The following is a 21,147-nucleotide window of genomic DNA, read 5'->3' as shown; positions in this document are numbered from 1 at the left end:
AAGTCAATTGTGCTGATGCAAAATTTTGAAAAAGCTGATCCTTCACCAATTAGTCATCATGAATTTATTAAGTGCTTACTACATTCCAGAAACTGTGCCTAAACACTGGGTATAGAAAGATAGAAGTGAAACAATGCTTGACCTCAAGGAGATAATACTCAATGGAGGTGAAGGGATACAATTCTGCACATACAGAATATAGCAAAATTCATGCAATGTCATTTGGATATGAGGTCCTTCATGAAGAAAGGCATAAGATACTCCCTATTTTTTCTCTAAAATCTTTTTTAAATGCTCTGTTAAGTCAACAATATGTATTAGATTTTATCAATATTTTTCTTCTCTATCTTTTATGAACCCTAAGATGTTATGGTCTTTTCCTTTGAGGATCTCCATTATTTCCATTTCAACCGTCAGTTTTTTTTTTTTCATTTTTGGATATAATCAGTCCCAGGATAGTAGCATTCCTTATCACTCCTTCCAATACCCCCAAAATAAATAAATAAATAAACAGATAAATGAAGGAAAGAATATATAAACAAATAAATAATTGAATAAACAAATAAATTGCCATCAATTTAAGTAAAGAATTCATTGATTTCTCTGTTTTTTAGCAAAGAGACATACAGAAGATGTTGATGGCATTATCTGTCATAAGTGTTACCTGTCTCTATGTTTTGTATCTTCAAAAATGAACTTTTGATTCAATTTTTCCTATAGCTGATCTTCTGTAACATATTCTCACTACAAATTATCGGTCTCTCCCTTTTGTGCTCTTCACCAAAATATTCTCTAGCAAGCCTTCCCACGCAGCTTCCTAGACCTCCACAGAAGTAAATAATATCTTCTTGATACTATTCTACCTCCTTTTCTAAGAAATCTCTTCTTTAACTTTTACTATGTATACTTCATATCTATATACTATTTACTTTTTCATATTAAGATATTTAAATTCATTCTTTTATTGTAATACATCAACAAGTAGACATCTGTAATGGGAATGTAAATTTTAAAGATCTTCCCTGCCCCTAGCTAGGCTAAAGTGCACCTGGAGCCTGGGGTGGGAGGCTTGTTTTTCAGTTGATACTTTTTGATTGGCCAGTGGGTCCAAAAGGTTGTTACATTCTCTGAGCCAGGAGAAGGCTATATAAGCCCTGATGTGTAGCTTTGTTTTGGGGCTCACTTTGAGAAGTGTTCTGTGATTTTATATGGATTCTGGGAAGCCATTGTCCAGAGCCCCCCGGCTTTGAAAAACCCAGATGTTGAAACCCAGATGTTGATTTGGCTGGACAGTTTGGAAAGCTGTCTACTTGATCTGTTTCTGTCTTGATAATTCTGCCTGTATGCTTTGAAGTTCGGGGTGCTGACCTTTTTCCCCTGAACAAGGTAAACGATATATGTCTGACTGATTAAAGTAAGCTTGTTAACCCATTTTGAGTTGCTTTCCTTTATCAAAGCAGATCCAAGAACCTGTGCTGGCAGCAAACCCTGAGGACACTGGGGTGCTTGCTGCTACAACATCTGGGGTGGCTAGGTGGCACAGTGAATAGAGCACCAGCCCTGGAGTCAGGAGGACCTGAGTTCAAATCTGGTCTCAGACACTTGACCTAATTACTAGCCACGTGACTTTGGGCAAGTCACTTAACACCAATTGCCCTCGAAAAAGAAAAAGCAAAACAAAAAAAAGTAGACATTTGACTCCATATGTACAATTTCTGTCCCTCTTCCTGCTAATTGCTTCCTTTGGATTTCTAGCACTTCTACTGCATCCTTTTGGCATTCTTGCTGCCTTCTGATTTGTTAACTCTCTGAGTATTTTTCTCTGTCTTCCTCCTATTTTTTTTTGTTAAAACTCATTTCCAGTGAGTAAAGCACCAGTCCTGGAGTCAGGAGGACCTGAGTTCAGATCTAGCCTCAGACACTTAACACAAAAGAACTAGCCATATAACCTTGGGCAAGTTACTTAACCCCAATTGCCCTACAAAAAAAAAGGCAAAACAAAAAGCTTCCTATTCTTTGGGTGGCTAGGTGGTGCAGTGAATAGACCACCAGCCCTGGAGTTAGGAGGACCCGAGTTCAAATCCGGCCTCAGACACTTAACACAAAAACTATCGGTGTGACCATGGGCAAGTCATTTAACCTCAAATTGCCCTCCAAAAGGAAAAAAAAAACCTCATTTAAATTAGATAAGTAAATCTCGAAGCAAATGTGATATGGTTAGTCTTGATTTTTGTTGGATATACTCTATTCTTGACCAAATGCCCATAATTTCTGTATCCTAGGGCAAAAAACCAAATGCCATATATGATATTATTTTCTTAGTCAATTTCTCCCTTCATGTATCTCATTTTTCTTTTCTACTCTCAATCAGTAGCAATGCTTCTGAGACCATCTACACCCTTAAGTCCTTCAGTTTTCAACCAAAATTTTCTCCCCAGATTCATTAGACAACATTCTCAATACTACCAAATATCAAATCACTATAAAATTAGATAATATTATCAAATGAGAAAAATTTTTAAGTGCCCAGTGTGTGACATTGTGTAGATAATGAAAAAATGCTTATTCCCTCCCTCTGTCCCCTCTTATAGTTTCATTCATTCCCTTGCGAATTATCAGTAATGAATACATAAACATCTTTGGCTCTATGTTTGGAGTCTTCTGAAGCTCCTTGTTAGAAGTTGAAAGCATATGGAGTGAAGAGAGTGCATTCCCTTTTCACTCATGTTAGGGTGTTCCTATCCTGTTGGGAGATTGTCACTGCCACAGTTTTTAATAGATGCATTCTCTTGATGGAATCTGTGAGTTCTCTTTACCTCATGGAGCAGAAAAAGTGGCTTTCCCTTCAGAAGATTTAAGCTTCTCTAGGAAAAACTACTCTCTCTCTCTCTCTCTCTCTCTCTCTCTCTCTCTCTCTCTCTCTCTCTGTAGTTATATCAATAAATAAACATTTATTAAGAACCTACTGTGTGCCAGGTACTGTGATAAGCACCGGGAATTCAGAGAGGCAAAAGACAATATCTATTTAATGATAGAGCAACATCCATAGAACTAAGTCTCTCTATAGCTTTATTGATATAAGGAAATAGAGATAAAGACAAGAGAGGGATAGAGACAGACATAGTGTTAGAGATTATAGGAAGCTGAGTCTTGAAGGAAAGGTCAAAGTTTTTAAGAGGTGAAAGTAAGAAGGGAGAGCATTCTGGGAATGGGGCACAGCTAGTTCAAAAATGCAAAGGTAAGACATAGAGAGTAGTATGTGAGGGGGGAGGGAGGGAGGAACAGAGACAGAGTTGGAGAGGTGTGACACCTATAATAACAATAATAAAAACTAGTGTTTATATAGCACTTTAAGGTTCGAAATATCATTATAAATATTTCTTTTTATTCCCAAAGATTCTGAGAGGTAGATTATATAATTACCTTCATTTTACAGATGAGGAAACTGAGGTAAGTGGTTAAGTGACTTGTCGAGGGTCATACAACAAGTAATTGTCTGAAGCAAGTATGAACTCAGGTCTTTCATTCTGATCTAGCACTATGCTTTCTTATATACACATTTTACACACATATATGCATAGGTATGTATATATGAGCACAATACATATATACAGTGAATGTATGCATGTCTGTGCACATATGTGTATACATGTATATCATAAGTGTGTTTGTATGACCATTTGATCCGATTAGTATAGGACTGCCTGTTGAAGAATCTACCTGTACTAATGAAATTGCTTGGGATGTTGATTATCTTGCTCAAGGTCACATGACCAGCATGTACCAGAAGTGATTGAGGTAGGGTTTACATTTACGTCTTCCTGTCTCTGAATCTAGTTCTCTTCACGATGCAATGCTGCCTCTCATAAACACACACACACACACACACACACACACATACACACACACGCACACACACAGCACTACTTCCTTTCTTCCTTTGTGTCAGATTAAATTATTTTCTGTCTTCTTGATTTTACTCCATGATATAAGAATTGAAAACAAATAAAGAAAAACAAAACATCCTTCAACCCCCCCTAGAGCATTTCCTGATTGTTCTGTACTTACAAACCAGGATTTGTAAAATTGGGCTTGGATTCACAACTATCATTTTAATAGTGAATGTTTAACAAATGGCTCTTTAAAAAAAGTATTAAGTTTAATCTGCAATTATTAACAACTTTTGTAACACTTTCTTGAGTTTCCACAGGTGGGGAGCCTGTGGCCTCAAAGCCACATGTGACCTTCTAGGTCCTCAAGCATGACCCTTTGACTGGCATCAAATCTGATTTGTTCCTTGAAGTTTGGATTCGGTCAAAGGGTCTCACTTGAAGACCTAGAGGGTCACATGTGGCTTCGAGGCCACAGGTTCCCCACCCCTGTTAGACAAAAAATAAATAAATAAATTGATCTTTAATTGGTCGCCTTTGATGATTTACTTTGATGAAATGACAACAATCAGCTCTTGGGAGTCAGTTTGAGATGGTGCCAGCACACTTCCACCTTACGATCTTTATGCTTTGTCATCTTCTTGAAGCTTTCCTCCCATCTTGCTGGAGGAAACATCATTTCCTGATAAAGTGGGGAGTGGCTTCTTTACCTGTATTGGGTGTCTTGTTCACCAGTATTCTTGATTCAGAGTCGCCTTTCCCATGGCTCTGTTTCCAGCAGACTACCAAGGCCCTCATCTATGTATTCCTTGCTGAATCTCCCAAGTTGCCAACTCTGAAAATGATAATTAGCTAAGAAATGTTGCAGTAGAAAAAATGCTAACTCAAACCAAAGGACTTAAGTCCAAATACTTTCTATGACATTTAGTAATTGTGGAACCTTGGACAAGTCACTTAACTTTCTGGGTTTCAATTTCTGCCTCTATGAAATGAGGCATTTGGACTAGCTAGACCAGAGGTCTCTTCTGCATCTAATTTGATGATGCTTCATTGTACCTAGTGCAATTAGTATTCTTAAGAGTGTTCTGGAGTTCTTGGTTCCTGATTCCTGGATGTTAAATTTTCAGTATGAGTATTTATGCCTCTGAAATCAACAAAGGCTATAAACAGATATCATTTATCATTTCATTCATTTTCTAGACCACAGATGGGGAATCTGTGGCCTCAAAGTCACATGTAGTCCTCTGGGTCCAAAAGTGCGGCCCTTTGCATCCAAACTTAGCAAAATTAGCCCCCTTAATAAAAGGAATCTTTTAGCAAAACTTTGATTCAGTCAGAGGGCCATACCCAAGGACCTAGATTTTCTCCATCACTTTCTAGACCAGGTCTAGACATAAGAAAGTGATGGAGGAAATCTTAATAATGAAGACTAAACTTGAATGTGTGCAATGAGTTCATGCTTTTTTAAAATTTTTGTTTCTCTGGAGAGCAGTTTGTTAAGGATTTTCAGTGCACCACCCAGTTATTAGCAACAGAAACTACATTTTGAAAGGTTTACAAGAAATTATTTAACCACACACTTACTTTTTCCAGTTGCCTTACATGCCAACCCTAATATAATCTTTACAATGCTTCTTCCATATATAATGCTTTATTCTTCTGCATACTAATCATGCCTACCTACAGACCCCAAAATTGAAATATCTGGTATCTTCAAACAAATTTACCTAGTCAGGAGTTCTTATGCAATTGAAGCCCCAGATGTCATTTACCGATATCTTGCTGGAAACTGAGGTAAAATCCTTGTTAGAGATGTGGCCATTGTGTGTCTGAGACTTGAGGTCTCCCTCACTATATAAGCCTTCCTGAGCAACCATTACCATAGATTCTCTTGACCCCAACAGCAGTTCTTCTCAAAGGTCATGGAAGCAAGGAGTGAAGTGACTTCCCCAGTTGCAAACTGCAGGGAGTAGTGACCTCCTTCTTCATATGGCTTTTTTAAGTTCCAGCAACGAACCAATAAAACAGTGTCTACTCTAATCTAGGGCAGGCCCTGTGGATAAAAAGGTCCCCTTCCCCAAAAAGAGCAGTCTTTTCTTTCATAGAACTTATATTCTGTTCATGTAAACAATATGATTGAATATGTGCCTGTATATGGAACCATTGAATCTGACTTAAGAATTTTAGCAGAAGACTCTCCTCATTGGTGGAGAGAACAAGAAAATCAATAACATGTTTATGAATTGCCTTAAGAACTTGGGAGAGGGGGGTGGAGTCAAGATGGCAGAGTAGAAGCAGGACCACCCTGAAGCTCCTGCTTCGACTTTCCCCAATCCATGTAAAAGGGAACTGTGAACAAACTTTGGACCTGCAAAACCCACAAAATGACACAGAAAAACTAACCTCCCACTGAGGGCAGCCTGGCAGGCTGGCAGGAATCAGGCCTGCTCAGCACTCTGGGAGCTGAGCCCAGGCCCACAATAAGGCTTTAGCCCCAGGGCGGGCCTGACCAGCTCCCAGCTGGAGGGACTCCAGATCAGCAGCAGCTGTGGCCATTTCCAGATTCATCAACACACAGATGTGAAGGACAAAGTGAGAGGTCAGTGCAGTCTGGACCCAGTAAGTGGGAGTGCGTGGCTTTTGCCCCCAGAGTGAGAGGCCACTAAGATGCTGGCACAGCCAGCCAGTGCCATGTGGCAGCTTCAGCTCCTGGCCTGCAGAGTGTAGGGGGACCAAGCACCAGTCTGAGGGGTAATCACTCTTGCTTTAAGCTGCTTGGATCTGGATTGCAGTCTAGGGTGGATGATCCTGGGGTGTGTGTCCAGCTTGCCAGAGCATGTGGAGACTTCAGAGAGGGCACCCATCTAATAACTCCGGCAGCTGAGCAAACCCCTGCATTTGGGACGAAAGCTCCCCTGTCTGGTGGCAGAGTCCTACAGTGGCAAAAAGCTCAGGGGTCAAGTGACTGAGGGGCAACATGACCAGGCAAAGGAAAAAAAGCAGACAGAAGATTCCAACATTAGACTCCTATTTTGGGGCCAAAATGGAGCAAAGCATGGAACAGGAGGAAGACAGTGAAGTCAGAACTCCTGCACCAAAAGTTTCAAAGGAACATATAAGCTGGTTACAGGCCATAGAGAACCTTAAGAAGCAGATAAGAGAAGTGGAGGAAAACTTGGGAAGAGAAATGAGAACAATTCAAGAAAATTATGAAATGAGAGTCAATAGCCTGACTGAGGAAAATCACACCTTAAAAACTAGACTAACTCAAATGGCAAAAGAGACTCAAAAAGGCATTGAGGAGAAGAATACCTTAAAAAGCAGAATTTGCCAGATGGAAAAAGAATCTCAAAAGCTCAATGAGGAGAATCATTACTTTAGAATTAGATTGGAGCAAATGGAAGCTAATGACTTTATGAGAAATCAAGATGCTGTTAAACAGATCCAAACAAATGAAGGAATAGAAGGCAATGTGAAATATCTCATGGGAAAAACCACTGACCTGGAAAATAGATCCAGGAGAGATAATTTAAAAATTATTGGACTACCTGAAAGCCATGACCAAAGTAAGAACCTAGAAACCATCTTCCAGGAAGTTCTCAAATAAAACTTCCCTGATGTTTTAGAACCAGAGGGCAAAATAGAGATGAAAGAATCCACCGATCACCTCCTGAAAAAGCTTCCAAAAAGAAAACTCCTAGGAATATTATAGCCAGGTTCTGGAATTCCCAGATTAAGGAGAGAATATTACAAGCAGCCAGGAAAAAAACAATTTGAATATTGTGGAAACATAATCAAGATAAACCAGGATCTGGCAGCTTCTACACTGAGGGATCGAAGGGCTTGGAATATGATATTCCGGAGGTCAAAGGAGCTGGGATTAATACCAAGAGTCACCTACCCAGAAAAACTGAGTATCGTGTTTCAGGGGAAAATATGGTCATTCAGTGGAATAGAGGACTTTCAAGCATTCTTGCTGAAAAAAAACAAAGTTGAATAGAAAATTTGACATTCAGATACAAGAAGCAAGAGATGCATGAGAAGGTAAACAGGGAAAAGAAATCATAAGGAACTTATCAAAGTTGAACTATTAACATTCATAGATAGAAAAACAATAATTGTAACTCATGAATCTTTTCTCAGTAGTTGAAGGAAATAGATACACACACACACACACACATATATGAGGGTATATGGGCATATGAATACATATATAAATGTGTGTATACACGGTTACAGGTATACATAGGTAGAGAGTGCAGGAACAATTTAACAGGAAGGGATGATAATTAAAAGGTGAAATTAAGAGGTGAGAGAGAAATATAATGAGAGGAGATGGGGAGAGACAGAATGGGGTAAACTATGCCATATAGAAGAGGCAAGGGGATATGGTTACAGTGGAAGGGAAGAATGGGAAGGCAAAAGGGAATGGGTAAACTTTATTCTCATTGAATTTGGCTTGCAGAGGGAATGAAATACACACTACATAGTGTATCTCACCCTACAGGAGAGTAGGGGGGAAGGGGATGAGAGGGGGAATGATGGAAGGGAGGGCAGGCTGGGGGGGGGGAATGGAAGCACCCACTTTTGAAAAGGGACAGGATCAAAATAGATAATAGAACAAGTGGGAGGTGAGATAGGAGGGAGCTAAATATAGTCAGTCTTTTACAATATATCTACTATGTTATTGTTTTGCATTAGCCGCACATGTACAATCTATACTGAACTGCTTATCTTCCCAATAAGGGTGGGTGACAAGGGAGGAAGGGAATGAATCTGGAATTCAAAGTTTTAAAATCAAATATATACTATTATCAATACAATTTTACATGTAATTGGGAAATAAGATATACAGGCCATTGGGGCATAGAGATCCACTGGAAAAGTTGAAAGGGGCATGGGATAAAATATGGGAGAGAGAAGATTGGAGGAGGGGATATCCTTTGGAACTGCTATTTTGGGGAGGTGGGTAGGGGAAAAATGAGGAGAAATTTTGTAACTCAAAATCTGGCAGAAATGAATGATGTAAATCAGAAGTTAATAAAGCATTTGAAAAATAAATTTTAAAAAAAAGAACTTAGGAGAGAGGAGACACTTTTGTTCCGCCATGCTTCAAGAGAGAATACATGATTCCTGATTCTGGGGAGAAAGAAAAAGATTTTTGGTGACACATATGTAGGAGAAGGACACCACCTCAACATATTCCTGATTTCCAATTTGCCTCCACAGAAACCTCAGAGAAATTTCCCTTAGGAAAGACTGAGTTGAACTGAGTTATCTTGTTCCTAGAAGAAGAGATCGTTTTGTATGTATATTGTCTGGTATTTTCTAATCTCTTTAACTTCTCTAATTTCTTTTACCTTAGAGGGAAAAATTATTCCTTCTAAACCAATGCTTCTTAAACTGTGGGTTGTAGCCCCCAAAATTTGACAACAGTAGAAGTTTTCTGAATGCACAGTGACCAAAAATTAATTAAAAATAAAACACATAATGAATTCAAGGTGTTTCTGGCAGTGCTTGCCCCTATTGCATTCCACAACTTTACTGCAGCCTTGGTTCTGAACACAAAGCATGTGCACTTTGGACTGCACATGCCCTCAGGCCATACAATTCCCACAAACACTGCCAAAATATGAAAAGGAATCATGAGTAGAGAACATTTAGGAAGCTCTTCTCTAGATTAACAATATTTAGGAGAGCAGCTAGAAAAAATCTAGTCTGGTAACTCTTCTCTGAGATACATACATGTATATACATATACATACATACATACATACATACATACATGTTTGTGTACCTACTTGGGTAATAAACATATCTTTCCTCCTAAATACTCCCCACCTGCTACTTTCCCTGTTCGTGTAGAGGATAATACCATTCTCCCAGTCCCTCAGATTTGCAATCTAGGTGTCATTCTTGCCTCCTCACCATCTGTCACCCCCTCCATAGATCAGCTATGGGGCTCTCATCACCCCGCCCTTGGATTATTTCTTAAGACTGCTGGTGAATCTGCCTGTCTCAAGGCTCTTGCCCCTCTCATCTACCCTCCATTAAACCACCAAAGTGACTTCCCTATTTTATAGGTTTGACTACATCATCCCCCTGTTCCATAAAATCCACTGGTTCTTTACCACCATCAGGAACTAATACCCAAACCTATGCTTAGTATATGAAGGTTTTAAAAACTTATCTTCCTCCTACCTTTCCAGTAGCCTTATGCTTTGTTGTTCAGTCATTCAGTCATGTCCAGCTCCTCATGACCCTGTGGACATGCATGCCAATACTGTCCACAGGGTTTTGTTGCCAAAGATACTACAGTGGCTTGACATTTCTTTTTCCGATGTGTCTTATGCCTTACTCTTCACCATTTACTGTTTAATCCAGTTTCATGGGCCTTCTGACTGTTCTACAAAGAACTCTATCTTTGGACTCCAGACTTTTCTCTTTGTCCCCTATGCCTGGAATTCTCTCCCTCCTCATCTCCACCTACTGACTCTCTTCACTTACTTTAAGTTCCAACCAACATCCCATTTTTTTGGAGGGCAATTGGTGTTAAGTGACTTGCTGAAAGTCCCACAGCTGGTAAGTGTGTCAAGTGTCTGAGGACAGATTTGAACTCAGGTCCTCCTGACTCCAGGGCCAGTGCTCTATTGACTGCCCCACCTAGCCGCCCCCATCCCATTTTCTATAGGGTATTTCCAAATTATTTTAATTCAGTACCTTCCCTCTTTTAATCATTTTCTTTTTATCCTGTATGTATCTTGTTTGTACCTATTAGCTTGCTTGCTGTTGTTATACTAATGGAATTTAAAGATCCCCCTGTATTGGCTTGGTTTTTGGTTTAATTGTGTTAAAACCCAGAGCTTGTTAATCCCACTTGTGGGATGGACTTGCTGACTGAAAAGAGAGGGCTGAACTGGGAGGTGGATTAGTATTTAGAAGAGGGACTTTGTGATTGATTAAATGAATGTAATGTCCAGGGGTGGGGTAGTATTGATTAAATCACACTTGGGGGTAGTACTTGGAGATTATTGAATCACACTTAATAAATGCTATATTTTGATTGATGTCATATTTTGATTCCCTCTGTTCTGAATTTGTCACTGAATAAAATAGAGAGCACCTATGCTGGTATTTTGAACCTTGGGAAGTTGCCTTTGCTTGGCATTACAGCTGTCTCCCCCATTAGATTATAAATGAGTTATATGATTATGGGGCAAAGACAGTCTTTTGTTCTTTTTGTATCCCCAATGCTTAGCACAATGTCTGGCACACTGTAGGTGCTTAATAAATGTTTATTGATTGATACATATATGTATAAATAAATATGCACATTGTAATCCAAGTTCTCCTATCCACTGAGCCACCTAGCTTCCCTTATGCCCAACAGACGCTTAATATATAACATTTGATTTTTTTGTCTTTAATCTTGGTTTTTGTTTCATTTTGTAATATAAGAGGCGTCATGCAAGAGGGGAAAGATGACTGGGTCTGGAGTCATCAGCCATCACTTCAAATAACAGTTCTGACATATGTTTAACTGTGGTCTTGGGGAAGTCACTTGCCTTTGAGACTTAACTTTACCCAAATTGTAAAACAAGTGAGTTTAGGCTAAATCAACCCTAAGTTCCCTTCCCTCTAAATGTATGATTGTATTATCTTCCAAGGTCTCCCTCCAGTTTTAAATCTATAATCTTATGAGCCAATGAATATCTGTCTTGCCTTTAACCAGGGACATAATGTATCTTCGATATGACCATTATATCACCTTTAGTTTCCTTTATATTCAAATATTCTACTAGATCTGAGATCTGATTTTGTATCTGTGATGCACAATGATGTGCACCACAACTCACCCAAGCCTGCTCATCTTATGAGATTTTTGTTCACAAGAGAGGATTCACCCCATGATTGAAGCCCCCACGTTTTCTTGGCATCTTAGGGATACCAATGGAGCACCAGGGCTGTCCACCTATTATTTCCTGCTCTCAGCTCATGATGAGCCAATTTATTTTAGGACCATGCATTTCTTTGATGGTGTCCTGTAGTCCCCTCTTTCAGAGAGAATATTAACAAAGGGAAAAAATATAATTAGATATCACCATACAAATGCATGCAATTGACAAATACTAGCATTTTATTAAGTGTCTCCCTGACAGATGGAGGCCAAGGTACACAAGAAACCCTCTTATGTAGAAGAGGAGGAAGAATTTTAATTCCTTTATCACCCTTCTCTGTGGATTAGAAATGATGTCTCACTGCACTGTTAATTTTAACTTGTATGTACAACCTTACAAGCAATAACCATATACATTTGGGCAATTATTCCCAAAGATAGTATTTCATTTGAGAATCTTGTATCTTAAGTATCTGTTCCAGCACAGAATAGGAAAGGGCTGTGGTTAAAATATATGGAAACACTATTTGTATTTAATCATACTACTGGGAGTAGTTACAGTAACTTAAGTAGATGCAGACAGTTTAAAATGCACAGATTGTTACTGCAACCTAACTTGCCATGGGCACTTTTCCCTGTAGATTCCTAAAGTACTGAATAAATAAGGCACATTTCTTCAGCATTTGGCCAAATGTCTGTGTCATGCATGTTACATTGGGAGTCCGATTAAAACTCCTTATGAGATCTTTCTTCAATTCTCTGTGGAAGGGGTGGCGGCGGAGGGGGGGGGGGGGCCAGGAAATAGAAATCGGGGTTTGGGGACTTTTCTAAGAGAATATACACACACATACAGATACATACATCTACTGTGACATCCATTGCATTCATTTACATACCTGGCTCCTTTTAAATTATAATGGGAGTCTGTAGGAGGCTCACTCCCTTGCAGTTAAGTATTGAATGATCAAAAGTCCTGTATGCGTGGTGACAATGTGCTGGGTCATTCAATTCCTTACCAGAGCTACCCACAAGGAGAGCAAAAGAAGCAAATTGTGTCCTATTTGAAGTGTGGCAGCTTCCGTTTTCTAGTTGTTCTGGCCCTAAGGACCATGGAGACAGGCATTTTCCCGGGCTTGGCCACGGCGGAACTTTTTTTTTCTTAAATGTGAGACTTTCTCGCAATTTTTTAAACTGTCTAATTTGCTTCTCTGTTTGAGTTATGTTTGGGTGGGGGGAAGGGGCAGAGGCAGAATATTACGAGATTGCAAAATCCTGTAGTGTAGCAACATGGAAATAGAAGCTCCTACATTTTTTCTGTTGGATACATTTTAGGTCTCATCCTCAAATCATAAGATAATGGGCCACAGATCAGTTGCAATCTGCAGCAGTGGTTTATATAAATTCCTTGTGGGCAAGGAACATTTCATTTTGTTTCTTTATATCCCCAGAGCCCAAGGCATAATAAGTACTTAAGTGCTATTAAATGTAACTGAATCTTCATAATGACAAAATCACAAATCTCTGTATAGATCATAGCATAAATAAATTCAAAAATTGCAAAGAAATGACAATTCCTACTTTTATTGTCACATGGCATCTTTTAGATACCACCATCTCCCCAGTTAGCTACCCTTACCATCTTAATGTCACCCTGGACTCTTCAGTGTCTCTCTTACTCCACTTATTCAATCTATTTTCAAATCTTCTGATTCCTACACATATAATGTCTTTTAGAAAACTCATCTCATCCTGTAGCTACCACCCTGATGCAAGCTCTCATGACTACACACCTACACTATTAAAATAACTTCTTATTTGGTCTCTATACTTCGTCTTTCCAGATTCCAGTCTATTTTCCAATCAACTTCTAGAGTCATCAAAGTTCAATCTAATGCTGTCACTACTGTGCTCAATAAACTCCAATGGTTTCCTCTTACTTTCAGGTTTAATGCATTGTTCAGTCATTTTCAGTCCTGTCCAGATCTTTGAGACCCAATCTGGGGTTTTCTTGGCAAAGATACTGGAGTGGCTTGCCATTTTCTTCTCCAACTTATTTTGCAGATGAGGAAAGTAAGGCAAGCAAAGTTAAGTGATTTGCCCAGGGTCACATAGCTAATAAGTGGCTGAGACTGGATTTGAACTCAGGAAAATGAGTCTTCCTGACTCCAAGTCCAGAGATCTATCACTGTACCATCTAGCTGCCCTATTACTTCCAAGAGCAAATATAATATCATCGGTTTGCTATTTAAAATTCTTTCCGGTCTTACGTTTACTCTCTTTCACATATTCTTTGATCCATCTATGTGGGCTACTTGCCATTCTTCACATTTCATCTCCTGGTCCATGCCTTCCTATTGGGTATGCCCTATCTCTGCTATCATAACCCTCCTCACCTCTGACTCCTAGCTTCCCTTGGCTTCCTCATACTTCCTCAGACTCTTCTCATATCTGACTTTCTGCCAGAAGCTTTTCCCAGCCCATTCTCTTCCAGCAAACAATAGGTAATAATTGCTTGTATAGTAAATGACGATTATTTTTGCTCTATTAAGGACATCAGAGAATAGTTCCTCTAATCATTTTGTATTTATGTATGAAGAAACTGAGGTCTTGGGAGGATAAATACCTTGCTCCAGTTTACAGACAATGAATATAAGAAATAGGATTTGAATCCACATCCTCAGACTCCAGAGTCACTAATATTTCTACAATTTCATACTGCCTGCCTAGTCTAAACTTGAAAAGGGATATATGGGGGTGGCTAGGTGGAGCACTGAATAGAGCACCAGCCCTGAAGTCAGGAGGACCTCAGTTCAAATCCTGCCTCAGACATCTAACACTTACTAGCTGTGTGACCTTGGGAAAGTCACTTAACCCCAATTGCCCCTCCAAAAAGCAAAAAAAGATGAGGGATATGGACATAAATTCAAATAAATAGGCAACCTAATAGCTAAGCAAGCTTAAAGAAAGTAAGGATTAATAATCAGCCAGATACCAAAGAAAATAAAAGAAACAATCCTAGAACATTCTAATTCTGACCTGAAAGAATATGAGTTGGATAATTTAGAGTTGCAAATTTAAAAAATAAAGCCTTTTGTTTGAAAGTACTCTATGTAATACTTGTATCTAAGGGCAGCAGCCTTTTTTTCCTATTACACAGGATGTCTCCCACAAATTCAATTCAATTCCAACAGTGAGTACTAAACATTATTCACTATACTTGGTGCTGAGGATATACAGACAAATAGAAAACAGACCCATCTTTCAAGAAGACCCATCTCTCATATTATTTGAGTAACTTACATTATACTGACAGCTTAGTCCAAGACCAGGCAAGATCATAGGAAATTAGCCCAATTTTGTTCCCAATTTTTACATCAATATGTCATATGGCAAAGTGAACAGATTTTCCACTGAATAATTAGATGTCCCATACTCAATACCAAAAGACTATGAAATGAAAGAAACAAATGTTCAAGTTGATATTCCTGACAGCGACTTTTTAACTGAGACAAATTTCCACTTATACATATAAAAAATTTAAAAAACAAAATAATAAAGTTGTAGACTGAATTTCCAGTAAGCTCCTTGTAACATATTACCTTGTCCCAGGTTTAGCCTATAGTCTTACTTGAAAGGAGAACTTGAGTCCGGTAACTCCATCCTTCTTTTTTCCCTTCAAATGATCATTAAGAATAAGAGACAAGAAACTTTTGAAAAACTTTGCTTTCTATGTGCCTGTGAAAAAGAAAAAGTTCTGAGATGGAGTTTGCCAATTGAGGTTGGAGTGGATCTTGGTAGTTTTTCAAACACTAAGTTCACTGGTGGAAACTCAGCATTTGCTTTACAGATGACATTTTGGGGAGCTCAGATCAAAAACACATGTGAGCATAATTGTCTTTGCTGCCAGAATTGAACTTCAATAGGAAATCTCAAAACAAATAACATTCTGGGATGACAGACAGATGGTCTTCATAGGTATAGTTTTCATTTTGTTTTGCTTGTTTCAGGTTTTTTGGTAGTAGGAAGGAAAGAAACAACCATTTATTAAGTGTCTCCTATATGTCAAGTACTGTATTAAGATCTTTACAAATATTATCTCATTTGATCTTCACAACAAACTTGCATAATGGTAATTTGAAAAACTTCCCTGCCCCTTAATAAGCCTAAGGGAATTTGAAAACCTTGCATAATTTGAAGATCTTCCCTGCCTCCTAACAGGCTGAATGTAATCACATGGAGCCTGTGGTGGAAGGAGTGTGCTGAAGGGTCGAGCAGAGTCAACAGGAAGCTGGGAGTCAGAGCAGTTAGAGATGGAGGGAGGAGAGGACACACCCAGGGAGACAGATAGGCTGGTGAGAAAATGTTTATTTGTGGAAAGGCTAAAGGATGGTGTGGCTTCATGCTGTGCTGTGGTGTATTAACTTCTTTGCCCTATGATTGATTTGACTTTCTGGTGTTGGTATTTCGTTTTCTGGTGTCTGAATAAAAGTTTTGCTTCTGTCTTCTATATGGAAAGTCTGTTATGTTTGGCAATGGAGCATTGTGCTGGTATATTCACAGCCACCATTGGTGCTGTGAATATTGTGCTGGAGCTACACTGGGCAATGTGGGTGGGATCACGAAATATTGGACCTCTATTTGAAGGCAGAAGGGATTTAGAAGAAGAAATGGATATCCCAGGATGGGAGGATTTGCCTTTTTTCCCATTAGGGAGTGGGCTAAAAGTACAGGGTTCTGTGAAAACTGGGAATCAAGGCTACAGAAGGGAGAATCTAAAGATTTAGAAACATGTTTTCAAGAAATACCAATAAAACCAGGGATAGAACTGGAAAGGGTGTGTAGAAGATGCTGGGTTTTACTAACAGGTTACATATCATATGTAAAAGCAGGGACAAACCATTGGATGAAAAAACTCAGACAGAGAAGAAATTAGCTGTTTTGAATAAGAATCTTTCTGTCACAGTGTTTGAGCTCTTCTTTGGAAGAGCAAGCTGGAGTCTCTCATGTGGTAGAAGAAATAACTGTTAATTTAGCTCTCAAAAAGAAGCAGAAAAGTAACAGGAGGAAGGTTCATACAGTTTTGGCAGAGGCTGAACCTAGATGCCCTGGCAATAGCTGTCAGGAGAATGCATGGGTGCAGAATGAAACAATGTTACATGACCAGGCTTTTACAAGGGCAGAAGTTCACCCCATACTAAGAAGAAAGAATTGGGAAAGACAAACAGAGTTCAGGGATATTATTGAGGATTTAACTCAGCAAGAGTTTACTGATACATTAAGCAGATTCACTCAAAGGATGGGAGAATCATTAGCATCTTGAATGGTGAGAATCAGTGGTGAAGGGACTGGAGGAGTATGAGTAGATAGCATGAATTTCTTGAAATTTATAGGTATTTGTCAGAATCCTTTTGTCCAGAAAGCTTTTAGACTTTACCATACTCAAGGATGTAACAATATGATGAATCTATTAGCTTTAGCTGCCGAGGGATGCAACAAAATGTATCTCAGTGATTCTATGTGATCTAGTGGAGAGAGAACCTGGTATTCACTTACAGACTGTATGAGAAGGTTAAGGGAGAAGGTAATGAAAACTACAATTATGGTTGGGGATGCAAATGAGTGTCATGATATCCTCTTAGCAGTTCCTCACAGAAATATCATATTGAAGATGGCTCCTCCTACTTATAAGCACCTACTTCTGACTCTACTAATTGGTGAAATAGGGCACCCTCTTTTGGAGGTGCTGGATAAGATTTCACATCTAAGTGACTTAAGAGAATGGGAAAAAGATAGATTTCTTTTAGAGAGAAGAGTAAATACCCAGCAGATTCAAAGTGGGAATAGACTGACAAGAAAAGAATTGTTTGCAGCTCTGTTGAAAACAGAGGTAGATTTTGGAAAAATTGATGGTATTCCAACAAATGAACTGTGCAAAATATATCAAGAAAAGGGGCTTGATGTTAGACATAAAAGAGAAGTGAGAACTGCCCTCTACATATCTCCCTATACCATTGTATTCAAGTTTTCCACACCTTCAGGGAAACTCAGATTAAAGAAAGTACTGGGACAGGTGGAAGTAGTCAATATGCTGAATTTATGGCAGTACATCAAGCCATAAAAACAGAACAAGGAGGACAATGTCATATATTCTACTGTGAATGAGGCTATGATAGTGAGTTCATGGACTCCAGAAGCATAGTTGACTCTATATCTGTTTCTTTTTTACTTTTTCTCTGTTAAACTTGTTTTGGAGATTTGTTTCCTGCATAGTTAGTACGCTCCACTGGCAGATGCCTTATCGTGTAAGCTGGTTTTCTGTCCATGACTGTGATGTGTGGACCTGGACCTGGTGTTGACTGAGTTATGGATGCCAGCTAAAGAACTGACCTCTTGAATGGGACCTGTTGAGGCATTGACAGCTCTACACCCAATTTCAGCAGGAAGTAGCAATGGAGAAGAGACATTCACCCCTTATCCCAAAATTTTAAGCCCTATTTGTTCAAGGGGGGAAAGATGTGGTGCTTGTGCCCAAGCCCCCACCCTAAGATATTCATAGTCAACATTGGTGCTGTGAATATTGTGTTGGTGTTACACCTTGGGAGGTGCTATTATTATCCCTATTTTACAATTAGGAAAACTGAAGGAGACAGAAGGTAAGCAATTTGCCTAGGGTCAGACATCCAGTAAGCATCTGAAACAAGATTAGAACTCTGTTCTTCCTGACTCCAGACCTAATGCTCTATCCACAGCACCATCTAGCTGCCTCTAGGAAATGTTCATTGAGTCCTAGACAATGTAAGCATCACATAAATAAAGGTAATTAAACTTTTTTTAAAACAATAATAGAGGGAAAGGGCAAAGAATCTAGATTTATGGGATAGATATTCACTTGAGTTTTAAATATACATGCATATATATATACATATACACGCTACATATATAATGTCTATATGCTAGTGTATTACCTCTATACTCCAATGGATGGAATATAGATGTATAAATAGGAGTTATTAGTCTTAATTCTTTCTGATCTCATTTCCTGTAGAATATTGAGAAATTAATTCACTTTGTAATGTGATACCTTTAAACACATTCATAGAATCCTGAGAAGATTAGATAAATTGATGCAGGGTGACATGAGCAGAACCAGGACACCTCATACAGCAACAACAACATGGTAAAGAAAAACAGCTCCAAAAGATTAAAGACTTTTGACAATGAAATAACCTACCAGTACTACAGAGCATGATGAAGGTTGATAGTAAAGTATTCTATTTCTATCTCTTGGCAGAAGGGCTAGGGATTAAAAGTATAGAATGAGACATTTTGAACATAGAAAATTGGGGATTTGTTTTTCTTCACTCCATTTACTTGTTAAAAAGAATTGCAATTTTGTTTCTTTTTTAACAGAGCAAATTGTTGAAGAACAGTAGGAGGAAGAAGAAGCAGGAAGAAGAGGATAAATAAAACTATTTGAAGGATAATTAAAATTTACAGAACAAAGATAAAAATTCAGAGGGAAACACAGGCAAGCAACATAGTTTTGAAAGTAACATGCTGAATTTTAAGTGCCTACTAGGTGTCAGTCACTGTCATGGGTACTGTTGATACAACATCAAAAGTGATATTTTCCCTGTGTTAAAGGAGCTTACTTTCTATTGAAGGAATATATGTTCTGGTAGAGTATTTCCTCCCTTGATGTAGATTACAGTTTGCTTCTACTCTCTTATCCTGGGTGACTGCTGTTGAGACAGTAAGATAATGAGGTCTCTCCGTTTCTCTGGATACTTACATTCTATCAAGGGAAATAACATGCAGATACATACAGGACATTTACAAAATAAATAAAAAGTAATTTCAAAGTAGGTGCTTGCACATGGGAGATCAGTAAAGGTCTCATACAGGAGCTGGACTTTGAATGGAGCCAGGAATTCTAAGACATATATGTGGAGTATAACTTGTATAAGTCAGAGAACTAAAAAATGGAATAATATACACAATAATAAGAAGTCTGCTTTTGGGAGCAATGTGTCAAAAGCCTGAAAAAAGCAAGATGGAGCCAATTTTTAAAGAGCTTTAAATGCCAAAAAGAATTGAATGTCTATGCAATTGCATAGAAGGTTGAGTAGGGTAGTCATATAGCCATGATAGCTGTTATAGATGAATAATGAGCTGGCCCCAGAACTGAATAAAACTAGATCGCTATTAGTGCCAATAATGAATCCCCTGAGGTGGTCTCATGTACTTGAATTGATACTATTCAAAGTTATAATTATATAAAAAATGATAATTGGTTCCAGCCTAATGTAAATATGCAGTGCTAATTCAAATAATGCCACCACTTCAGGGGATTCATTATTCCCACTAATCAGGATCTAACTATAGAAATAAAATAATGGGATAGATTGCATTTGGGATATTCTAGTCAGATGTAATGTCCCACACCTGTAGTTCCTACCATTAGGAAGGCTGAGGCTGGTAAATCACTTAATCTGGAGAGTTCTAAACTACAGTAGGGCTAAATCCAATTGAGTGTTCAACACCGAAGCCCCTGGGAATGGTGGAGGTGGGGAGAGAAACCAGGTTACTAAACAGTAGGCCAAAGTTTCTGTGTTAATCAGTGGTTGGATCAGCTCATGAGCAATCACTGTACTACCAGGCTGGGCATAATAGGAAGAACCATTTTCAAAAACAAAAAAAAAAATTAATTGTTAAGTGGTTTTATTTGGTTGTTTTGCTTTGACAATGGAGCTCAGTTTAAATGCAGTGAGTGCTCTGAGTCCAAGATAATAAACCATTTCCCTTTTCTTTTTTTACATTCATTAAATTATTCTGAGTTCCAAATTATTTTCCCACCCCACCCATTTAGAAAACAAGCAATAAGATACCCATTATACATGTGAAGTCATACAAAACATATTTTCATATTAGACATGTAGCATTAAAAAACAAGAAAAATAAAGTGAAAAAATATGATTTAATATGCACTCAGAATACATCAGTTTTCTCTTTGGAGGGGTATAACATTTTTTTTAATATGAGTCATTGGAATTGTTGTAGTTTATTTTATTGGTCAGATTAGTTAAGTCATTGTTAATTATTATTATAATATTGATGTTACTGTATATGATCTTATCCTGATTCTGTTCACTTCATTTTGCATTAGTTTATATAATTTTTTCTCAGGTTGTTTTTTTCCTGATACTGATCCCTTTGCCATTTCTTAAAGCACAATAGTATTCCATCATAGTGATAAACTACAGCTTGTTCAGCCATTCTTCAATTGGTGACTATCTCAATTTCTAATTCTTTACCACCAAAAAAAAAACCCAAAACTGAACTAGCATAAATTTTTTGTAC

The 21,147-nt window shown here is 38.4% G+C and overlaps 1 long non-coding RNA gene across 1 annotated transcript in view; it reads right to left on the bottom strand.

The window, feature by feature from the left end:
- The window catches only part of LOC138149850 (uncharacterized), a 284,229-nt gene extending 268,657 nt beyond the window's left edge, over window positions 1-15,572 (bottom strand). Inside the window, exon 1 of the long non-coding RNA XR_011165437.1 lies at window positions 15,387-15,572. This is a non-coding gene — a long non-coding RNA (uncharacterized lncRNA). The remainder of the gene's footprint in view (window positions 1-15,386) is intronic.
- Window positions 15,573-21,147: the final 5,575 nt, after the last annotated feature.

Source organism: Petaurus breviceps, unplaced genomic scaffold (genome assembly GCF_028583685.1).
Source record: "Petaurus breviceps papuanus isolate PSGF00001 unplaced genomic scaffold, PetGlider_PUasm1.0 90849, whole genome shotgun sequence".
Classification (NCBI taxonomy): Eukaryota; Metazoa; Chordata; class Mammalia; order Diprotodontia; family Petauridae; genus Petaurus; species Petaurus breviceps.
This window is presented reverse-complemented; position numbering and strand designations above follow the sequence as displayed.